Consider the following 16387-nt stretch of genomic DNA (forward strand, 5'->3'; position numbering starts at 1 on the left):
GATGCAGAGTAGTAGGTAAATCCTTAAGCTCTTTACCTTGTCCAAGTTTTAGTGAAGAGTCCACTATTTCTTTAAACAGCAAAGATTGTGATTGAGAAAGGGGGTGGTCACTTTGTATTCTAGGGTACTTCTATGAAATACAGTAGGATGGCCACACAAATTTAAATAGTTGAAGGGAGTGATTTTTTCAAAAGTTATAACTGTGTAAGCTTACCTCACACCAGCCAGTAAAAGCAGAGAGAGGAAATGTAGAATCATATAGTATCAAAATATTCATAAGGTGCAGGCAACTATAAAGAGACAGTGATGTTTAAGAACACAACACTAACCAGGTAGAATCTTTTCAGCTCTGACTCACAATGAGACAGAGCTGTGGTCTCTTTCAGAGCTCTTTTAGAGTATGCAGTTAAAAGTAGAATACGCTAAAGTGAAACTAGCACAAAGCAGCCCGCATAAGTTGATTATACAAAATAGAAAGAGGCAATAAAGTAAATGGCAAAACTACAAACAAATAAAAAGCAAACTAACCTTTCCATCAACAGCAGCAAACTGTACTTAGAGAATCTGGGTAAGCCTTTCCAGTGAAGCTCTGAAATGTTTTATTCACCCCATAAGTAGAAGGTTTAGTTCTAAGCTCCCTTCCCTCAGTTCACAGATAACCTTAAACTGGAAGCCTGTTTATGGTATGTGTGACTCCTTAATTGACCTCTTCTAATTTTTTCTCTGACTAGAGACAGGCTGTAGTCTCACTCACAGTTTTAATTACTTAGGTTAGAAACTGACCTACAAAGTATATAATTAATGAAAACAAATCACTGAATTATACAAAATGAAAATGTAGTAAGGTATACAGAAAACCAATGGAAATAAAAGCAATTAACTTTCCACTCATGACAGGTGTAGTGGTGCAGAGCCTTTCCAGTAAAGCACAGAAAATGTGCATTTTAATTGAGAGCTTTAATACATATAAATGGCACAGATCATGCATCAATAAAAACTAAAATAAAAATGAGACAAGACAGAGTTTAGAGATACCTGATTGGTACTTATTAAGTTATTCTGGAGGAATACAACTGAAGAATGGCCTTAGTGGGGATACAGGAGAAATGGAATTTAATGAGAGAAACAGAGGAAGAGGATAACGGTTAATAACTGACAGGAATTATTTTGGTGTGAAAAGATTAAGAGTATCATATAACAAGAGTTCTCAAGAATAATTACTGAAACGCTTTGGAATTCAAGAAAATAGAATATTCTGAATAATATGCAGTTTGAAAGTTTGTTGTTAACAGCTAATGATGGCTCCATTCAAAAACTTTTGCATAGTGACTTGGCAAGGCAGTGAAAAAGATTCTGTCTTACCTTGTATTTCTGTCTGTATTGTTGATCCTGATTCCGTTTCCTGTGCGTGGGTATCTCAGTTCCATTCTGGGCTGAGCCGACCATCTTCAAAACTCAGCGTCAGCCTAAACTCTTCGAGCTAGAACTCACCAGAACCCTCTCCTGTTGCCTCAGACTGAGTTTACCAGTCAAAGAAGATAAAGGCTACTCAGATCAAATGACCTAATAAGACTGAATGTGAGATCACAGAAGCCCAGGAGGAAAAAGGAGGGTCGTAATGACTGAACCAAGGTTCAACAATACAGATGATGCTCTTTATCTAATCTGTTAATCCTCGTTCATTCCTTCACATTATTTGGATAGGGGTGTAAGCACCTATTCTGGGGCTCTGAACAGTACCGACTGCGCCAAACAAAGATACTTTCCCCTGGGGCAAGTCCATTATGTGATTAGTGAAGAATTTCGAAGAGGGCCTTCAAAGATTACCTTCAATACCAAATACATGTAAAGCTCTGGCATGGGAAGGCATGAGGTTGCCTAGCAACAGATGAGTACTTCTTGGTGGGTAATGGAATATTACATTGTCTATAAATGAAGATAGCACAGTCTTTCAATCATTTTAATAATGCCATTTAGCAGCAACACATCCTAATCTAGCTCCAGAACCCAGGCCACAATAACAATTCGTTACCTTAACCGTGTTCAAGTAGAAGCAAGTTGCCTGTGAATAATCTGGAGTGTATGGGCAATACTGTCCTTTGTTGCGATGATTTGGGAGAAAACTGTGAATTCAATGGTTTTGATTGGTGTTTACCCAAGATCCTTGGCAGAAAGGAAGATTGGTTCTCAATGACACTCTATCTGCAAATATTAACCTGGACTCTTGATGCGCCAGGCTTGAAGCTCAGGAATATGTCTGGCAGGAAGTAATGGCGACCAAAGTACAGTTTTGTATACCATAAATAAGATGTTCAAAGATCCACATTGCTGCAGTCATAGGTAACGTCCATACCAGGTGGGCTGAGCTATGAAGTATAAAGGCTGACGTCGGTCAAGCATTGACTGACATCAGGACGTCAGGGTACAAATCTGCTGTGGCAGAGCGTCATATCCTCGATCTTTCTTGCCTTTAATTAGAAGATACAAAAATAAGGTCCAAAACCAAGACAATAACAACCAACCAGAGCTTCTTGCACTAACTTCTTAATGTACAAAATATACAATATACTGTCTACCCACACAACCACACCTCTAACTGCAGAGGGGAAGGAGGGAGATGAAAGTGGACCTACAGAAAATGTGGATCTTCCAGACATCTACATTTATGGTAGGTACTGAAACTGTACTATGTTCTTCATCTCACATTGCTGCAGTCCTTACACTTGGGTAGAATCCTTAAAAGCAGAGATAAGGGAGGATGGCTAACTACAAGGAAGCAGGCTGCTGCCAACATGCCGCCCTGCAAAATAGCCAGTGATGACAAAACCAGCCCTAGATTTAGAGTAAAAGTGGCAGATGATAATGCCTAGAGAAAGTATGCACTGAACTCCAAAGTAGCTGCCTCAAAATATCCTTGGTTGCCACTCCCCTGCCAAAAAAAAGTTGTTGAAATTGGCAGTAGCCCTAGTGGAATGAGGCCTAATCCCAGCTGGAACCCCTCCTTGCCCATGATGGGGAATAACAGAAAAGCAATGCAAAAACCCAATCCACTTAGAAATAGTTTGTTTGACACAGCACTTGCCCTAGAGAACTCAAAGCAAAAGAAACAAACAATCACAAGCTGAGGACTGTAGCTCTGAACCCTTCGGGTTCTGTCCAAATAATAACGCTACTTGCCAATGTGTACATCTAAAAGTGTGCAAAATCTTTTCCCCTTTATTTTGGGATTCGTGCACCAAAAGTGGGGCGATAGAATTAGGCTCTTGGTTTAAAGCTACACCAGAAACCACCTTAGGCATAAAAGGAAGGGATGGTAGTACGTAATGATACCCTATCCTTATGGAAAATCAAGAAAGGCTCAACTGCCATAAGGGCCTGCGAGATTCAGAAACCCTTCTTGCAGAGGTAATTGCCAACAAAAAGCAGTCTTCCATGATAAATATTTAAATTTCAGAAGTAGCTGCAGGCTCAAAAGGTTCGCCAGGAGTGAGTTTCTCCAACACAAAATTGAGATCCCAAGCAGGAGAAGGAAGCTCTTACATTGGGGTCTTATATTCTTTTTTGCCTCTAAAGAAATTGCTTGAACAAAGGATGAAGAAAACAAAGGTGGGACACAATCACCAAGTGAGTCAGAAATTGCTGCAGCATGAACCTTAATGGCAGAGAAAGACAAACCTTTGTCCAGTAACTCAGTAAAGGTGATATTGAAGAGCCACACTCAGAATTAGGCTCAGAAACATCCAAAAATCTTTTGCTGCACTCCAAAATAAAAATCTCTTCCATTTATCTGTGTACACTTTCCTTGTACTAGGCCTCTAGCCTGGCAAATCACATTCAAAAACTTGTTGTGGAAGTTGGGTGACCCCTATGGTTCAAAGCAGAATATGCCAGGCTGTTAGGTGAAGAGAGTGAAGTTTGACATTCAGCAAATGGCTGTCCTCCTGTGACAACAGGTGTGGAATCGAAGGCAAAGGCCATGGAGGCTTCCATACCAGACTTCTCAGTAATGGGTACCAGTGCTGTCGAGGCCAATCTGGAGCTATTAAAATCATCCTTGGCTTGTTTTGACCTTTAGAAGTACCTTTGGGAGGAGAGGCAGAGGAGGAAAGGCATACACATGAAGATTGCTCCAATTGAAAGAAAGAGCATCCACTTTCCAAGCTGTGGGATGAAAACCTTTTGTGCAAAAACTTTGGCAGCTGATGGTTTAGTGGAGAAGCTTAACAGATCATGTCTGGAGTTCCCCATGACACTGCTCTCAATTTCTGAAATACATGAGGATCCAACTTCCACTCAGTGAGGGATCCATAATTGGCGTCTGCTCAACACATCTGCTAAGGAGTTCTGTGCTCCTGGCAGAAACCTTGCCTGAAGATTGGGCTGTAAACTGAGAGCAGTCTCCCACAAAATCATTGCTTGCCTGCATAGAGGGATAGAATCGTTCCCCCACTTGCTTGTTGATGTACCACATGACAGTTGTGTTGTCTGTTAGAATCAACACCTGCCCTCTGAAGAAGTACATTCTTGAAAGCTATCAATGCAAACTGGACTCACTAGCTGTCATCCCTTCAGGTTTGATATGTATTCTATGTTGTAGTCTAGCAGGCCACTTGTCTTGTATCCAATTTCCATTTAGATGAGCTCCCCAAGCTTCTTGTCTGAGGCATCTGTCGTTAAAATCAGGCTCTTACTCTGGCCGGGTCACAGAGAGCTCCCTTGTTTAGGTGACATTCTGGAGCCCTTGACAGTGTCTAGATCCTGCAGTGCTGTGTCCATACATTTTTGAGATACCATTGCAGCTTCCTCATATGCAGTTTGGCATTGGGAAGCACCAGAATACGCGGATGCCATGAGAACTCCCAAGGCAGAAGGACTGTCCTTGCAGTCAGTCAATACCGACTGAAGAGATAGCTAGAGTGAGAAGTACAAAGGATGACTCTTTTGTTTGTCCGTTGCCACTTTCTGTCAGACCCCAGATTCCTTGTTAGGTGGATGGACAGGCACTGAAGGATCAGCTAGCTCCTTCTTAGTGGCAGCAGCTACCACCATAGCATCCACAGAAACTCCTTTTGTTAAGAACTGTTTGTCTGCTGGTGCCGTTATGAACTTGGAGGGTCTCCTGGGAGTGGGGTCCACTGAATCAGGAGCCGTCCATGCCTTCTTAGCAACCACCTGCATGAGGGGGTCAAAGGGGGGGGACACCCAGGAGGTGGAAGAGCGAGAGCCAAACGCCTCAAGATACACAGATTCATCTTCCGAAGGGTTGAGGGCTGGCCAATTTCCCCTCTGTTTCAGGATCTCTAGAATGTCTGCAAATGAGACATCTTCAGAAGGGGAACGGGGAACCCTCAGAATCATCTAAATCTGTGTCCGACGTGATGGACTCAGGTGAGTCAATGTGTTTCCTCTTACACTTCCTCTTCCGAGGGGCTCTTCTGCCAAATCAGGAGAGGCCTCGAAGAGGATGAAATCCCACATGGGGTTCCTGAGGAGCTGGCTCTCTGCGGTCCGGGATGAGGGAGTGAGTCGACTTGACCTGAGGCACCAGAGGGAGGGAGGACGGAGCCGACTGTGGAGTAGAGCCAGGCTCTAACACACTCCGCATGACCTCGAATGCACCCCTGTCAGGCAAAGCCAGAGGTCCCCGCCCGAGAAGCTAAGAACCTCCCTCGGCACCGACAGTGATGGCTCGAGGCCGATGTCAGAGCCAAACTTACCAGCGCCAAGCACCGAGAGGGAGAGGGGTCGGACAAGGGTCCGATGCCACTCACCCCTCGGAGCCGACGAGGGAAGTCCGCGCCGAGATTCTTCCAATGAAGAAATCGGAGCCGACGACGGAGACAATTGTATCGCTCGACGCTATCACAGTCTCGGTTCCGACATCGACCCGGCCCGAGCTCAAGAGAGTCGAAGGAGGAATATATTGATGGACCGGGGCAGGCATCGACTGATGAGTCGGGCTCTGAAGCATCTGGGCCAGTGCCTCGGACTTAAGAAGTCGACTCACTACCCTCTGAAGGTCATGATCCGACAGCCTCGATGACCTAGAGGAGTGAGATCTTTGGCTCCGTTCAGACAGCAGGGGAGATCCTGGAGCCGAATGAACGGAGCCAAGGGATGGTGACCTGGACCTCTTCCTAGTTGTCGGCTCCGAAGGTCTGGGCGGAGCCGACATGGGAATTTCTAATACCTCGGCTCCAGCCGGAGCCGAGGGAACCACAGAAACTGTGGACTGAGTCGATGTAGGCAGAGGTTTAGAAACCTTAGGTCTCGGCTCAGTTGTCGGAGCCGAAGACCTAGATGCCTTAGAGGGCTTCCCTGTAGAAACAGAAAGGGAATCCTCTGGCTTGAGTAAGCCCTTAAAATTAATTTATTTTTTCTTTCCTGCAGGACCCTGGGGCTGAAGCCATGGCACACAGCACAGGAGTCCTGCAGGTGCAAAGGTCCCAGACAGTAGACACAAGAAGTGTGAGCGTCTGTCAGAGACATTTTCTGACAGCACGCATCACACTTCTTGAATCCGAGACCTTTGCTTCCTTAGACATCTCTAAAGGTGTAATCACACACACACACAACACACTAATTACACCCTGTCAAGTTTAAATTATAATAAACCACTAACTAGGTTTTTTAAAATTAAGAAATAACACACACACTCCACTAGGGAAAAGAAAAGGCCTGTAGGCCCAAGGGAAGAACTTAAAGTTCTTGAGGAAAAACGGAATTTTTAGAAAGGGATAAAATTTCTCTAAACTAAGGAAATAAGTAAAAATATTAAAATTAAGGGGTTTTAAAAGACTAACTTACACAAGAAAAGTCACTTACCAAGAACCGGTAGAAAACCAACACCTCGATAGCTGTAGCGGCAAACGAGATCTGAGGTAACTCTCGCCTAGCATTGTGGGATATAGGAGCCTCGGGCGGTGGAACCAACTCTCGAGCTTTTACAGTGGCCGAGTCGGAGCCGAGGTCGGCTCCGAACCCATCCAGCAAGAATGAAGGCGAGATAGACAACTTAACATAAAATGTTCCCCAACGGGGTACTTAGCTTTTAGATTACTTTGGTACTGAAAACACAGGAGCTGACCGACCGGCACTTGCGAACTGCTTCTGCTTCGGGCACCGCGCGGCAAGAAAGACTGAAGAAGATGGTGTCGGCCGATGCCTTTATACTCCAGACGTTCTGACGTCGGAGAGGAGGCGACACCAGCTGACGCCGGACACAGACTTTGGAATTCAGCCGACTGAGGGCTGCCTGAGGCAGGACAACCCATATGTTATGACTGCAGTTGCATTCTTGAAGGACATCACTGTAGTGTGCACTAGAGGAGTTAGATGTGAAAGTAGGTAACTTAAGTTTTACCTGTCTAAGTTTTAGTGAAGAGTCACTATTTTTAAAACAGCAAGACAGATTGAAAGGGGGTGGTCACTTTTGTATTCTGGTACTATGAAATACAGTAGGATGGCCAATAAATTTAAATAGTTGAAGGGGAGTGATTTCAAAAAGTTATAACTGTGTGCTTACTCACACCAGCCAGTAAAAGCAGAGAGGAAATAAGATATATGGTCAAAATAACATAAGGTGCAGGCAACTATAAAGACAGTGATGTTTAAGAACACAACACTAACCGGGTAGGAATATTTTCTGTCTGACTCACAAGAGACAGAGCTGTGGTCTCTTTTCAAGTTTTAGTATGCAGTTAAAAGTAGAATACAAGTGAAACATAGCATAAAGAAAATAAATTGCAGTATACAAAATAGAAAGAGGCAATAAAGTAATATAAAACACAACAAATAAAAAGCAAACTAACCTTTCCATCACAGCAAACTGTAGCAGAATCTGGGTAAGCCTTTCCAGTAAAGCTCTGAAATGTTTTAATTTACCCCTTAAATAGAAGGTTTAGTTCCTAGCTCCACCACCTCAGTTCACAGATGATTAACCTTAGCTGACCTGTTGTAATTTATGTGTGACTCCTTAATTGACCTCTTCTAATTTTTGTCTTACTCGCAAGAGACAGAGCTGTGGTCTCTTTTCAAGTTTTAGTATGCAGTTAGAAGCAGAATACAAGTAAAACATAGTGTAAAAAAACAAATCACAGTATACAAAATAGAAAATGGCAATAAAGTAATACAAAAACCAACAAATAAAAAGCAAACTAACCTTTCCCTCACAGCAAAGTGTAGCAGAATCTGGGTGAGCCTTTCCAGTAAAGCACAGAAAATGTGCATTTAATTGAAAGCTTTAATACATATAAAATGTATTTCAGATCATGCACCAATAAAAACTGCGATAAAAATGCAGGGTAAAAAGACAAGAGTTTAAGGAATGGGTAGTGGTACTTATTAAAAGTTATTCTGGAAGATATAAATTTCTTCAGAAGGAATAGCTGGCAAGTGGGATACTAGGAAAATGGAATTTAATAAAAGAGAAACAGGAAGAGGATAACGGTTAATAACTGACAGGAATTATTTACAGTGGCTGAAAAGATTAAAGTATCATATAACAAGGGGGATATCAAAGAATAATTACAGAAGCAGCTTTAGAGTGCTAAAGAGGAAATATGAGAATATTTAGATAATATGCACGAGTTTAGAAAGTTTGTTGTTAAGCAGCTATTTATGATGACTCCAGAGCACAAAAACTTTTTGCATAGTGACTTACACAACAGACGGTAGAAAAAAAGAAGTTATGTCTTACCATAATGTTCTATCTGTATTGTTGATCCTCGTTCATTCCTTATGTGTGGGTATCAGTTCCGACCTCGGAACCGAGCCGGCCATCTTCCAAGCTCGCGTCAGCTACAAACTCTCGAGCTAGAACTCTTACCCAGAATTCCCCTCTCCCTGTTACCTCAGACTGAGTTTGCAAGTCAAAAGAAGGTAAAGGCTACCTCTGGTCAAATGACCTAATAGAACTGGATGGTGAGATCCACTAGAAGCCACAGGAGGGGGAAAGAGGGAGGGTCGTAATGACTGAACAAGGTTCAACAATACAGATGGAACGTTATGGTAAGACATAACTTCTTTATCTGATACTGTTAATCCTCGTTCATTCCTTACGTGTGGGACAGAGTCCCCAGCAACCTTTATTCCTGGGAGGCTCTCATGGAAGGACATTCCTGAGCACCATAGAACCAAAAGATGCTTTTCCCCTGGAGGCCAAATCCAATTTGTAATGATTGATGAAGGTATGAGGGGTAGCCCAAGTTGCAGCTGTACAAATGTCATGTAAAGAAGCTCTGGCATGGAAGGCAGCAGAAGTTGCCACCACCCTTGTAGAATGAGCCTTTATGGTAGTAGGTAATGGAATATTACATTGTCTATAAATGAAGATCGCACAGTCTTTCAATCATTTAGCCAATGTGACCTTGGCAACAACACATCCTAATCTAGCTCCAGAACAGGCCACAAATAACTGGTCTGATTTCTGAGAGGCCTTAACCGTGTTCAAGTAGAAGCAAAGTTGCCTGTGAATATCTAGGGTATGTAGGCAATACTGTCCTTTGTTTGAATGACTGGGGAAGAAAACTGGCAATTCAATGGTTTGAATAGTGGACATTTCACAGATCACTTTTGGCAGAAAGGAAGGATTAGTTCTCAATGACACTCTATCTCTATGAAATATTATATATGGACTCTTGATGCATAAGGCTTGAAGCTCAGAGATATGTCTGGCAGAAGTAATGACGACCAAAAACGAGGTTTTCCATGACAAATATTTGAGGTCGCAAGAAGAAGCTGGTTCGAAAGGTGGCATTGTCAAAGCTTGTAGGACTAGTGATAGGTCCCATGGTTGAGTAGGTTCTCTAAAAGGAGGTTTTAGATGATTCACACCTTTTAAGAAAGTCTTGCATAATTTGTGTGACATAAGAGAGGTGTCTTGGACACCATCATTGAAATTAGATATTGCAGCCAAATGAACTCTAATGGTAGAGGCAGATAGACCGGATTGAAATAGGGTGGCTAGATACTCCAGTACTATCGACACTGGTGCTGAAAAAGGATCTACCTGTTTTTCTTTCAGCCAAAAAGTAAATTTTTCCACGTGCTGAGATATGTAATTCTGGTGGAAGACTTATGAGATGCAATAAGAATGTCATGCACTGGCAAAGAAAGATCATTCTGCCTGGCAATCAAGGGAATTGGAGGAGCCAAACTGTGAGCTTCAGGCTGTTCAAGTTGAAGTGAATCAGATTCTGTGGATGGGAGATCAACCCTGGGGTTGGATGGAGAATCCACGGTTGATCTAGCAGGTGAGGCCAATGGAAACGGAACCAAATCTGACGAAGCCAATATGGTGCTATGAGGATTACTTTGCTCTTCAACCGGCGGGCTTTCTTCAGAGACTGGGGAATGAGGGTGAGAGGTGGAAATGCATAAAGTAGACCCGAGGGCCAATTGTGGACTGGAGCGCCCCTAGGTGACTGTCCCGGAGGGGGAATCAGGGCAAAATAGTTGCTGCACTTGTAGCTGGTCGGGGACGCAAAGAGATCGCAGCAAGGAAGACCTCAGCAGTTGAAAATCTCCGCCGCTATCAAGGGATTCAGGGACCACTTGTGAGGTTGTAGTAAACACCTGCTGAGTCTGTCTGCTATCAAGTTGGAACTCCCGGGAATGTGCATTGCTAGAAGAAAACAGTTGGTAGCCATCGCCCAATGCCATATCCTCATGGCCTCCCGACCGAGTGGGTAAGATTTAGTTCCACCCTGTTTGTTGATGTACCAGACCACCGCCATGTTGTCTGACTGTATCGCAACAGTCCCAGAAGGCAGCAGGGGATGGAATTCTTGCAACGCCAGAAGCACCGCCCTCAGCTCTAGAACATTTATATGCAGATGGGCCTCCATTTCGGACCAAGTACCTTGGACTGTCTGTCCCTGACATAGCCCTCCCCACCCCATCAGTGAGGCGTCCACGGTCATTGTAGCCTTGGGCTGTTGGGGGGAGAAGGGGTGAGACCATTGTGATGGGTTGTGGGCCATCCACCAATTTAAATCCTGTTTGCACCTGTGAGTTACCCGAATCTTGGCTGAAAGAGGGTACTGAAAGGGATACCATTGGGTGAGCAGTAGCCATTGTAGAAGCCTCATGTGAAACCTGGCCAGGGGGACAATGATGATGGAGGCTGCCATGGAACCCAACAACTGTAGAACAGAGTGAGCTGTGGATTTCTCCCTTGAAAGGATTGGGATCAGTTGTTGCTTTATCCTTAGAATTCTGTGCTCTGGAATTTACGCTCTGCAATTCTTTGTATTCAAGATGACCCCTATGAATTCTGTGCACTGAGATGGGGTGAGATTGGATTTTTGCCAGTTTATGGTTATGCCTAGCCTTTCTGCAGAGAGGAGAGAGTATGTCAGGGCTTCTTCTACTAGATGTCTGGTGGGGGCGTAGATGAGCCAGTCATCTAGATATGGAAACACTTGGAATCCTTGTAGTCGCAAGTGAGCTGTGACAACTGCCATGCACTTTGTGAACACTCTGGGGGATGTAGAGAGCCCGAAGGGCAGTACTCTGAACTGGTAGTGACTGGTTCCCGCACGGAAGCGAAGGAATCTTCTTGATGGCCTGTCCACTTTTATGTGGATCCGGAATTTTTGTACTCTTACAAACTTGTTCAACACACTGAGATCCAAAACTGGTCTCTAGTCCCCGGTTTTCTTTGGCACCAAAAATAGTCGAGTAGAATCTGGATCCTATCTGTCTGGTCTGGAGGGACTATTTGGATGACTCTCTTTCTTAGCAGCTTTGATATCTCTAATGCTGCTTCTTCCCTGTGACTGGATGGAACGTCGGGTAAGTTTGTTGGGGGAGTGGGACAAAGATTGAAGGGAATATGATAACCTCTGGTTATCATCCTTTGTACCCAAGAATCGTCGGTGATGGTTGGCCAGGCAGAAGGGTACAAAGAGAAACGACCCTCAACCACTTCCAGAGGAAAGCAGTTGGGCTGCTCTTCAGGAGTGCTGGTAGGATTGGCCAGGGAAAGAGTCCCTGGAACCCTGGTTATGCAGAGTCCCTGGAACCCTGGTTATGCGGAGCCCCTCTGCCCCGAAAAGGGCATCTTCCCTGTGAGTTTCCCCCTCTGCTCTAGAAGAGAACTCGGCCTGTGTGTCACGGAAAGGACCTTGAGACTTTCTGTACATATCTTCCCACTCTTCTAGTTTCTGGAGAAAGCCTGTTGAGGGGAAGAATAATGGACACCCATGGCAGAAAGGGTCTTACCGTCCTGTTCACATCTGGCCAGTGTGCTTTTAACCTTGGGTCCAAACAATGAAGAGGCTTCAATGGGAGCGTTGAGAAAGGAAGCCTTGAAGGGTTCCACGAAATTACACAAGCACATCCAGGCGTGTCATCTCAGAACAATGCCTGAACTTGCCGCTCTAGCTGCTCCTTCTGATGCGTGAGATATCAGGTGCATGGAGGAGTTAGATATCGATTCAATGGTGGCTAGCTGAAAAGCTACTTTGTCACGGACCTCATCAGACACAGCACAAGCCAAAGTTTCAGAGAGCTCAGAAATTAAATTTCTTTGAAGCCTGGTAAAGTGTGCCATATAGTTCAGGGACCTGATTGCAAAGGTCGCTGATGCAAAAGTACGCTTCCCTATTCTGTCTAGAGCCTGGAACTCTTTGTTGGGCGGATGGACAGTCTGGCTTTCTTCTTCCGCCAGGTCCTTTTTAGTTGCGGCCGCCACCACCAAAGCATCTATAAGAAGACCTTTGGACCAATGGGGGTCAGTAGCAGGAGGGGACAAAATTTTATCTGGCCTCCGGGGAATGGCCTCAATGGTGTCAGGAGCCTTCCATGCATGCTGCACGATGAGCCGGACCAGTTCGTCGGCAGGTGGAGTAACCCAGGAGGTAGGGGGCCGAGTGCAAAAGGCCTGCAGGAACACAAGACTCTTCAGAGGTCGGGTTCGAGGGCTGCCAATCACTTCTCTGTTTAAGAATTTCAAGAATATCACCAAAGGATACCTCAGAGGGTGAGCGAGAGGACCCTTCCCCATCATTGAAGTCTGTGTCTTCAGTAAGGGACTACTCTGTGGGGTCCATGTGCTTCCTCTTGCATGAGCTCTTTTGATGAACTTCCTCAGAGGGAGAAGCTGGGGAAGATAACACAAATGGTATCTCCTGTGGGAGTATATCCTAAGGCCCTTGCGCCCGGTGTCCGCTAGGAGCGACTTGTGTACAATGCGGTCCAGAGGAGGGCGGGGAGAGTGACAGCACAGGATTGCCAACCAACGCCAGAGCCTTCTCCATTAGCTGGAAGGCCAGTCCACCTGAAAATGGGTGAGTGCCCAGGGCAGGGGTCACCCCTCTCCTAAGTGACTCAGCCTGCTGACTCAGAGTCCCTGGATGGCTGTGAAACACCAAATTACATACGCCACAGCTGACATCCTGGGTCATAGCGAAACTCTCCTGCCACAAAGGCAACTGCGGCTCCTTAGTGAGGTCCATAAAGGGAACCGTAGTGAGGGAAGACTGTGCTATATCAAGGGGCTTCAACGGCAATGAAGGAGGAGAATAAGTAGGGGTCTTTGGTAAAGGGTGATCACCTCCCGAGGAAGGATAAGTCCTGGAGGGCGGAATACCTCTGGCCAAAAGCACTTGATCCACAAGACGCAAGACGTCGTGTTCAGAGAGGCTTCTAGTGGATTTCACAGACATGGCTGAGGGGGAGTCAGGTCTATCCAAAGATGGGGCAAGCTCGGTGCCCAGCTCGGAGGTCTGCACTGAAAACAATGGGACTGTGAAGGACTGAACTACAGGTGTCTGCACCGAGGAAATCATTGGTGCTGAAGTCATGGTCTGCACCGACGATAAGGTCGGTACCGAAGTGGTTGTTGGCTCTAAGGTTGGAACTGAAAAAATCAGTGCCGATAACTGAATGGTCGGTGCTGAGAGAGTAGTCGGTGTCAGGTAAGTTGTCAGAGCCGAACAAGCAATGGATGTCGAAAAATCCATCAACGCCATGACAGTCTTCATCGACTGGGCAGTCAGTGCCGGTAAAGAGGTTGGAACCAAGGATCCCCTCGGTACCGATACGGGAAAGGGCACGCTAGTCGGTGCCAAAGTCACAGATGGCTCCAATGGCCTCAGTGCCGAAGGTCTAGGTACCGAAAGCGCTGGAGCCGAAGAAGTTGAATCCGAACTGGAAAACTTAGCATTCTTGGGTCTCGATTCCTGAGGGTCCCCAGCCGGGGACGAAGGAAGAGACTTGGCCTTTATATGTTCATCACTCTTTTTCTTATGGGATCTTGGACAGGATGAAGCCTCCAACCCAGAAATAGCCTCTGAAAAAGGAGATTTAAGTAGCTCCTTCAATATTACTTTATTTTTTCTCTCAATCAACGTCCTGTTAGAGAAATTCTTACAAATCCCGCAGGGCGGCTCAACTGTTAAATGAGGCACATCCAAGCAATAAACACACAGGGAATGTACATCTGAAGTAGGTAATTTATGGCCACAATCTAAACATTATTTAAATCCTTTTTTATCTGCCATGATAGAAGAAAGAATGAAATCCAGAAAAAATACCAGCAATGGTACAAGAATTACCCGAAGGTAAGAAGGAAAGGGGGTTTACCAACGATGGTAAAAAAAGGAATTACCTCGCGGTAAAGAGGAGGAAAGGAATAGAAAAGATTCAAGAAAGGTTAGTCGCTAAATGCGATAAGGTAAAAGAAAACTATCTAATAACTTTTCTGAGAGAAAAGGCTGTTTTAGAATTTAGTATGAAGAAAAATATTGTACTTGGCTCAAGAGAAGTAGCTTGACACAACCGAATGGTGACGTGGCAAATGAAATCTGAGGTAACAAGGAGAGGGGAATTCTGGGTAAGAGTTTTAGCTCGAGAGTTTGTAGCTGACGCGAGCTTGCAAGATGGCCGGCTCGGTTCTGAGGTTGGAACAGATACCCACACGTAAGGAATGAACGAGGATTAACAATATCAGATGGGTTGTTGCCAAACTTAGGAAACCTATGACAAGAAAAATAACCCAAGATCCTATTGAAAAATTACATATATTTTGGAAACTTTATAAAAGTTTGTATAAAGCAGAGGAATGTGGAATCGAAGAGCACAAATAGAAATATTATTGGAAGACTTAATTATGCTAACATTAGAGGAAGATGAGGCTTAACAACTAATAGTTAGTATAGGAGAAGACGAAATAAAATGGCAATGTTTAATCAATCTGCAGGGAAGTCTCCAGGACAGTACAGTTGTGCAAAATCTTACCATAACAGTAGATGTCCTTCTCTTCAATGTTGCAGTATTCTTTACATACGGGATCTCCTGCCAAGGTTATTGCAAAATCCGACCAGTATACCAAAGCCTTTAGATGTTATAGGTGCAGTACTTCACACTTATGCTTCCTGTGTGAGGCATAGGGCACAAAGGTGACATACAGATGCAAACACTCAGAACCAATTTGCCCCAGTAGGAAAAGAAAACCTCCAGAAAGAAAGGAGAACATGTACATCCAGAAGGAAAAAGGGAGCGAGGGCCCCTCAGCCAGCAGGGCAACAAAAGCACAGGGACAAGAGCTAGGAATCAGAAGGAAGGAAAGACGGATCAAATGCTGCAACAGTGAAAAGAAGAACATCTACTGCTATGGTAAAATTTTACACAACTGTACTATATCCTTTCATATCACTGTTGCAGTACTCTTTACATAAGGGAAGAGTATGAGAGCTAAGAAGAAAGCTGGGAGGCACATAAGAGCCCTCAACAAACTCAAGCAAAATAGTCCTGGCAAAAGCTGCCCTGGCCTTGGATACAACATCCAATTTATAATGTTTAGTGAAAATATGAACACAGGACCAAGTAGCAGCTTCAGTGATGGAACTGGTGTTCATACTCTTGAAAAAGGCACAAGGGGAGGCAGCTGCCCTAGTAGAATGTGCCTTTACAAAGGAAGAAAGACATCTGCCATAAAAAGAATAACAAAAAGAAATGGCCTTAGAAATCCAAGATGGGATGGTTTGCTTGGAAATAGTCAAACCCAACATCCTGGGATGAAAAGAAACAAAAACTTGCTCCAACTTATGAACTGCTTTCATTTTATCCAATAAATACCTGAACTAACTATGCAGATCCAAGGTGTGAAGAGATCCTTCTCACTAGTAGACTGTGGAAAAGAAAAAAGGAAGGAAACTGAACAGCCTGATTAAAGGGCAACTCATTAACCATGGTGGGCATAAAAGAAGGATTAGATTGAAGATGTACGCTGTCTGTGTGAAAAACTAAAAAAGGATAACTGGTCATGACAGCCTGAAGTTCAGACACTCTCCTGGCTGAAGTGAGAACTAATGGAAGAACAGTATATCAAGTATAATGCTGTATGGAAGCTGAACTAGCAGTTTCAAAAGGAGCCTGAATA

The 16387-nt window shown here is 44.4% G+C and overlaps 1 protein-coding gene across 1 annotated transcript in view; it reads right to left on the bottom strand.

The window, feature by feature from the left end:
* Positions 1–16387, bottom strand: part of NSD3 (nuclear receptor binding SET domain protein 3) — a 4286093-nt gene that overhangs the window by 1789567 nt on the left and 2480139 nt on the right. The gene's annotated exons all lie outside the window — the stretch shown is intronic.

This window comes from Protopterus annectens, chromosome 9.part0, assembly GCF_019279795.1.
Source record: "Protopterus annectens isolate FY-2018-M chromosome 9.part0, PAN1.0, whole genome shotgun sequence".
Taxonomy (NCBI): Eukaryota; Metazoa; Chordata; order Ceratodontiformes; family Protopteridae; genus Protopterus; species Protopterus annectens.